Genomic DNA, 7,545 nt, shown 5'->3' with positions numbered 1-7,545 from the left:
TGAGATTGGCACAGGATAAGGCACAGTTTAGGGCTTTTGTATATAGGATCGCTGAGAGTCGCAGGCGACTCGATTACACATAACAACAACAACAATCTTCATTTACAGACAATTTTATCTCTTTTCATTTACAGACAATTTTATCTCTTTTCCTTACTTTTATGCACAGGAATGTTACAGAAAACAAAGATGCTGTGGCTATTTTAAAAGCTCAAGTGTGAGATAATTATGTGAAGTTAATTCCTTTCACTCATTTTAATCATAGTTTCAAGCAATGAGTTAACAGTGCCTCCTCTCACTTAAGATTTTGCGGTTGTTACAATTTCATTCAGTCAGGACTTAGAGACTGGATTTATAAAACAAGAATTTAGTGAGTTCAAAGAAACCTATGATGAAGATGAATGGAGAGATGTCTAAATGAAATTAAAAATTATTGCTTTCACTGAATTCCAAGTGGGTGAGTAGCTCTAGAATACAATATGCACTTAACAATGCTAAGAATTAAGAGTATGAAACTGATAGATATGAATGTCTTGCTTTTGTGGATTCTACCTTGGCCATTTAGAATAAATATTGTGAAAATTGATTTCTCTGAATAATGTGCAAGGGCTGAATGTCACTACATAGATGGAATCAACTTCCTGCCTTTAGGACTGATGGATGAACCTTATATTTCTTCTCATAAAAAAGATGATCGGGATGATCAAGCTTTCTATTACACATATTGTCATGCTGCAAATAATTCTTAGTGGAAATGATTGACTCTACTATCACTATACTAATTCGAAAAATGATTGAAATAATTTCTTCCAAGTACACTGAGTGTAAGAAGACATCTTTATAGATTAATGGAGACAAAAACCAGGCTGCTCCGTGGGAGAAGGATGGACAATCTTCTCTCATGCCTTTAATTGCCTCTGAAAACCAGCCTGAGGGTCAGAGGTTCTGACTTGATGATACACAACAACAACTTTAAGAGATAATGGAAATGACTTTCAAGTTCTTCATTGCATTACTGTCCACTTAAATGTCTACATATAAAGCAATTTCTGGTAGATTATTAATAGTTTTATTGACACTGTGTTTCAAAGCATTCTTTCAGAAGGCTTGAGTGTAACTCAGCAGAGATGTTATTAACTTGATCAACAATTTCGAAGAAATACTTCCATTTACAGTTCACTGACTTTTCTAGTCAGAGTTTATTCAAGAAAAATATTCTGTAGATCTAAATTGTTTCAAGTATAAAAGTTTGTCTCTTTGGAGCAGTGCCATTGTGACTCTTCAGGATGAAAATAGCAGCACATGCTTAAGTAAGTTAGAATGTATTATTAGCCAAATATCTTTCCTTTTCTTGATGTCCAGAATTATTAAAAGTCAGGTAATAATTTGCTTGACCACTTTGAATGTTCAGTGGCTTTAGTGTGTCTTATTTAAAATTAGAAATAATTTTTTTCTTTGACTATCCTCCTTTACTTGCTGTTCCTTTTCAATAAAAGGGTGATTTTGTAATAATAAATATTTATTTGCTCCTATTTAAAAGGCTCAAACATTCTTCTAAGTGGCGTAGCACTGGTCTGTACATTTGCTGTACAGAGGTAATTCGTGGTTGCTGTAATGCTGAACACTATGACACTGATGTGTCAAATGTGATAACGGTTACCCATGGAGAACAGTGTTTGGTGGAGCTCCACGATTAAAACAAGCTTGGAAGAAGGAGTGGCATCCACTTCCAAAATAGCTTGCCTCCAGAAACTCTATGAACTTGGAGAAATGATAAAAGTTATACAAGTGTTCAGGTCTTTCATTCATAGGGTCACTATGAGTAATCTATGACTCGATGACACTTAACAATAGCAACAACATTTAAAAGACTGTGTCATTGATTGATTACGCTCATGTTAGGCATATCACCAGATAACAAATGAATTTTAGAAACAGAAAATTGGATTCAACGCAAATATAATCCCTAATTCCTTTACATTCATCTGGTAATTAATTAAAGACACTCTATTTCTATGTGGTTTTTGATCTTTTATTTTTCTTTATTATTCAAATGAGAAAATGTTACATAATTTTAAATTCAACTGAAAATATGTCATGAGATGAACTGACTTGAGTAGTATGAATAGATGTGGTCAGGGAGGGTTGTTTTTAGGTGCCTTTGAGTCCAGTATAACTAATAGCAACCCTATGAACAAAAGTTCTGTACCCTGTTCTATCCTGTGCCATCCTCGTACTACCTGAAACACAAGAGTCCATTTCAGCAGTCCCGCTGTGAATCCACCTGGTTGAGGGTTTTCCTCTCATTCGCCAACACTTAACCCTTTTCAGCATTATGTCCCTCTCAAGGAATAGCCTCTCCGAGCAACTTGCCCAAAGGATGTGAGGCAGAGTCTCATCATTCTTGCCTCTAAAGAGCACTCTAGCTTCACCCTTTCCAAGGAATAGCTATTTGATCTCTAGAACGTCCATGGATGTTCAGTACTCTTCTCCAACACCACGACTAAATGGTACCAATCCTTTTTCTTTCATTTTTATACATTGTTGAGTTCTCAAATGTATAGCCAGGGATCAGAAAGGCTATGGCCTGAATCAGACACACCTTCGTCCTCAAATTGTTATAATTATTCCTTAATAATTTGGAGAGGTCCCTAAACGGCAGATTTTCCAAGTGTGATGTGTCTCTTTCTTTCCTGACTTGCTGGGACCAAGGGTGTAAATTGTGGATCCAAGCAAGATGAAGCCGTTGACAGTTTCAGTCTCCTCTCCATCCATCACGATATTTTCCATTCATCCAGTGGTAAGAATCTTTGTTTTCTTGACATTAGGATGCAAACTATACCAATGGCAGCATTTCTTGATCTTCTGCAACAAGTGCTTCAAGTCCTCCTCACTTGTAGCAAGCAAGATTGTGTCATCTGCATAATGCAGTTTATTGATGAGTCTCCCTCTAATCTTGATATCAAACTCCTCTTCATAGTGTCCAGCTTCTCAGTTAATTTGTTCAACATACAAATTGAATAGGTATGGAGAGAGAAAACAACCCTGACACACTTCCTTCTCAATTTTAAACCATGCAGTCTTCCCCTGCTTAATTTGCCCAATAGCCTATTGGTCCAGGTATAGGTTCTGCATAAGCAAAATTAAATTCTCTGGACTCCCACTCTTCTCAATATCAGCTGCAACTTGTTATGACCCACATATTCAAATATATTTGAATCGCTGATAAAGTACAAATAGAATTTTTTTACACAATCCCCTCCCTCACCCTGCACATTCCCCACCCCAAGTACACTGGTATTGCTTACTTTCAGCCAGGATCCATCTGATGTCAGCAATGTTATTCCATATTCCACAACCTCTTCTAAATCCTGCTTAAATTTTTGGCAGTTCTCTCTTTTATAAATTCTTCTAGCCATTTTGAATGGTTTTCAATGGTATTTTCTTTGCGTGTGATATTAATGATATAAAACAAAGTATTATAATGCAATTTACTGAGAGCAGGAATTGGAGAATAAAAAGGAAAGGATTTGCTCTGCATTTCTCAAGCTGGGAGGTCCAAAAAATCAAATTTAAGACTCGTGTTGCAATGTTGAAAGATTCTATAGGCAATAGTAGCAAAAGAAGATGGAGAGAATACATGGAATCACTGTACCAAAACCAATTGATTGAGAGTACCATATGAACAGGAGCCAATGGTAATGAAGGAGAAAATGGAAACTACACTGAAGGCATTGGCAAACATACAAGGCCAAGTCGGCTTGTTTCAAATAACAGATACATCTTTGGGTGTCCTCATGAACATAATGCTTGAAGCCCCTCTACAACTATCGACATTTATCAAAGTTCATAGGGTTTCTGGAGGCATGTTATTTAGGAAATGGATGCCATTCCCACTTCCAAAATACAGGCAATAATCTTTGCAATTATTTACTATGCATCAGAAGGCTGAACAATGACTAGGAAAAATAGAGAATTGATGTCTTTTAGCTGTGGTGTTGGAGCAGTGTATTGAATATACCATTGACTGCTAGAACCTAGAGAGGGTGAAACCAGGTTGCTCCTTGGTGGCAAAGATCCTGAGGCCTCGTCTGACATACTCTGGACATGTTGCAAGAAGGGACCAGTCATTGGAGAAGGACATTGTGTTTGAGAGAGTGGAAGGAAAATGCAAGAAAAGAAGAGCCTCAATTAAATGGATTGATTCAGTGGTTGGGATAATGGGGGTAGGTGTGTCAGAGACAATTAGATTGGCATAGGACAGGGCAGGGTTCAGAACTGTAAATTGGTTCACTATTAGTCACAAGTGACTTGATGGCTTATAACAGTAACAACAAAGACCAGTGTGTGTGTGTGTGTGTGTGTGTGTGTGTGTGTGTGTGTGTGTATGCCTACAGAGCATATATACATACATGTGCATATATATTCATATATATATATTCACATATATTCTATTTTCATTCAGACCTCCAATATTGATGTCAGAAGTCTAATGTGTTATTTACTATGCCACCACACCTCTGTACATATGCACACACTCACAAAAAGTATTCTTTAAACAAATAAGAAGTAAATTTTAATTAAGTGGACACATTCATGTAAACATAATCCATATTTTAAAATTACTCCAAACCTGGAAGCAACATATGCTATTTCATTTACCTTCATTGAGCATCACTCTCTTCACTTTTTGCATCAAATATGAGTTTTTCCTGTCTTCTACTCCATATAAAGTTGCATAAAATATATGTAATTTACTGTATATTATTACTTTGTTTAACTTTTTTGAGGTCCTTACACATTTTTACAAGCAATTAAATCATCCATTATTGTTGGTATACATTATTCCATCCAAGAATGAATTTTATTTATTTAATTACTGATATGACATTTCTATAGTTTGAGTTTGTACTACATTGTTCATTATACAATATCTTTTTGATAAATTTGCTCACACAACTATTTTGTTTGGTATTTTCATATTGATGATGGTCTCACATTATTTAGTGTTCAACTGAATCACATTTCTTTGGAATGGGAACATACATGAATATCTTTCTGTCAGTACTGCTTAAATTCCCTGTGAAAGATTTCTTTAAAAAGGCATTTTGAGGATTGACCATCTAATTCAAGCCATATTTGCAATAGTCTTAATGAATATTATTGATAGACAATAAATGAGGAAAACAAAAATAATTAATGCCTCCAAATTATTATTTTGACAAAGAATATTCTTGGGATTTTAGAATAATCAATTTTGCATTGGAAAATGTATAGTCAAAATGCTCTATAAAATTGATTTTTTTTTTATATTAGATGCCATTGAGTTGAATATGGCTCATGGCCATCCTATAAACAGATCAGAACCCTGCCTTGTACTGTGCCATCCTCTCTGACATACTTGGGCCCATTGTTCCTGTCACCGTGTCAGTTCATCTTGTTGAGGGTCTTCATCTCCTTCACGTACCCTTTGTCTTTCGTAGCATTATGTCCCTTTCAAAAGAATAGTCCCTCCCAGGAGAAGTACTCTGACTTCACTTTGTCCAAAATGTATTTGAAAATTCATGAACAACCTGCATTATGTAGATGACATAACATTGCTTACCAAAACTGCGGAGGACCTGAAGTGTTAGCTGCAGAAAGTCAAGAACAGGAGTCTTCAAAATGGGTTGAAGCTCAACCCCCAAAAGACCAGTATTCTCACCACTGGGCCGGTTGGCAGTACCAGGATAGATGGCGAAGAGACTGAGGTTGTTAAGAATTTCAGCTTGCCTGGCTCCACAATCACAAGTCAGGAAATCAAAAGACAAATTCACTGCGAAAATCTGCTTTCAGGGAAATGTTGTTGTTGTTGGGTATTATCAAGTCTGAAAGGACCCATAGCTGACCCTCCGGTGCATTTTCAGAGGCAGTAAATCATGTGGAAGGAGATCGCCTATCCTTCTCTGGCGGAGCAGCTCAGTGGCCTCCAACCATGTGCCTTGGGGATTGCCACGCAACTTCTTGCCAATAAAGAAATGATATTTTTTTACTTTTTGTAAGAAACAGATTTAATGAATGTGTTGGTTTTTTAAAAAAAATATTATTGTACAAGGGCAATGGAGATAAAAACACTGGAATCAGTGAGACTGGATCAGGACAGGGTTGGCTTCAGAGCTAGCGTACATATGGTTGATATGAGTCTCAGGCGAATTGACAGCACATAACAACAGTAACAACGTAATTATTTTACAGCAGTTCAGGGAAAAATGTTCAAAAGAAGTGGAATATTGGAAAAGCTTTCAAAGAAAAACGGGCCTTCACTAGTCTGTGTTTTGGAAACAAAGCTGATTAGGTAAACAGATAAAACAGAAAGAGTTTAAACCTTAATAGAGAGTTGACTTATTTAAAATTTAATCAACTGTTTTATTTGGGTTTTATTCCTCCTATCAATTCCTTCCCCTCATGTATAGTAGAAATACAGTGACTCTTTAAAAGAAAACAAAAACAAAAAACCCAAACTGGAGAGAATGTTTAGAACTCTTATTTGCCTTAAATAAAGCAATTCAAGCTAAGTCTTATAGCATGTAGTTAGGTATGTAATGATTTGTAATATATTTTTATGTCTTTTTTTATTTGTAGTATATTTTAAGAAAAAGAAATTATAAAGTGTTACCTTCAATTTGAGATGGAATATCATGTCACACAGAGGTTAAGGTCAAGAATATGGATAAACAGAGCCAGTAGCCTCTCAGAAACATTTATTTGTCATGTGTTTTATTTTCTAAGCATGTACTTGCATGAAGGTCTAAGGGTATATATCAAAAACATGTAAGGTATTATCTTAGCCTGGGAGGTATCTTAGGTAGCAGTAGCTAATTGCCTGGGTCTGTCATAAAGAAACCTTAATAAGGTTTCTGAAGAATACTTCTGTGCAAAACTGCAACCCAATGAGTCCACCAGGATGAGTTAGTAAAAAAATATACCCTCAGATAATTAAATCTGTAAGTAGAATTGCTTACTGTTGTCAGTCTGGATGCAGGAGAATGAAAGTGTGGCAAAGATGCTGATTCTATGCCTTAGATTATTGATTATGAGCTCTGCTTTCTGAGGTAAAGTTAAAAGTTTAGCTAATTGTTAAGGTGTTTCTTCAAATTATAAAATGGTTAATTACTTTTATATAAATGATACTAATATATACGTAAATAAATATTCTGACAGTCCTGAAGTAACCTTTAGTTTTTCCAAATCCAGGATTATTTAATAAATAGTGAGTTTTAAGCATTTCTATTGTTTCATTTTTTTGTGGGTCACCATTGTAATGTTAAAAATAGCATGCCTATATTTCTATTTCTGAAGTTATGGGCTTAAAATAGTCATAAAACTTGTATTTCTTTGCTACTTTCCTCCCTTCTATCACCTATTTTATAAATCACATCATTTAAGTCATTGTTGTTGTTAAGTGCTGTTGAGTCATGTGCAATTCATGGTGGCCTATGAATAATAGCCCTGAACCCTGCCTTGTCCTGAGCTAAACTCACAGTGTCCAATGCATCTACAGCATCA

This window comes from Elephantulus edwardii, unplaced genomic scaffold (genome assembly GCF_000299155.1).
Source record: "Elephantulus edwardii isolate Elephantulus edwardi_28Jun2011 unplaced genomic scaffold, EleEdw1.0 scaffold00155, whole genome shotgun sequence".
In the NCBI taxonomy this organism is placed as follows: Eukaryota; Metazoa; Chordata; class Mammalia; order Macroscelidea; family Macroscelididae; genus Elephantulus; species Elephantulus edwardii.
The sequence above is the reverse complement of the archived record's forward strand: the minus strand, read 5'-3'. Positions refer to the sequence as shown.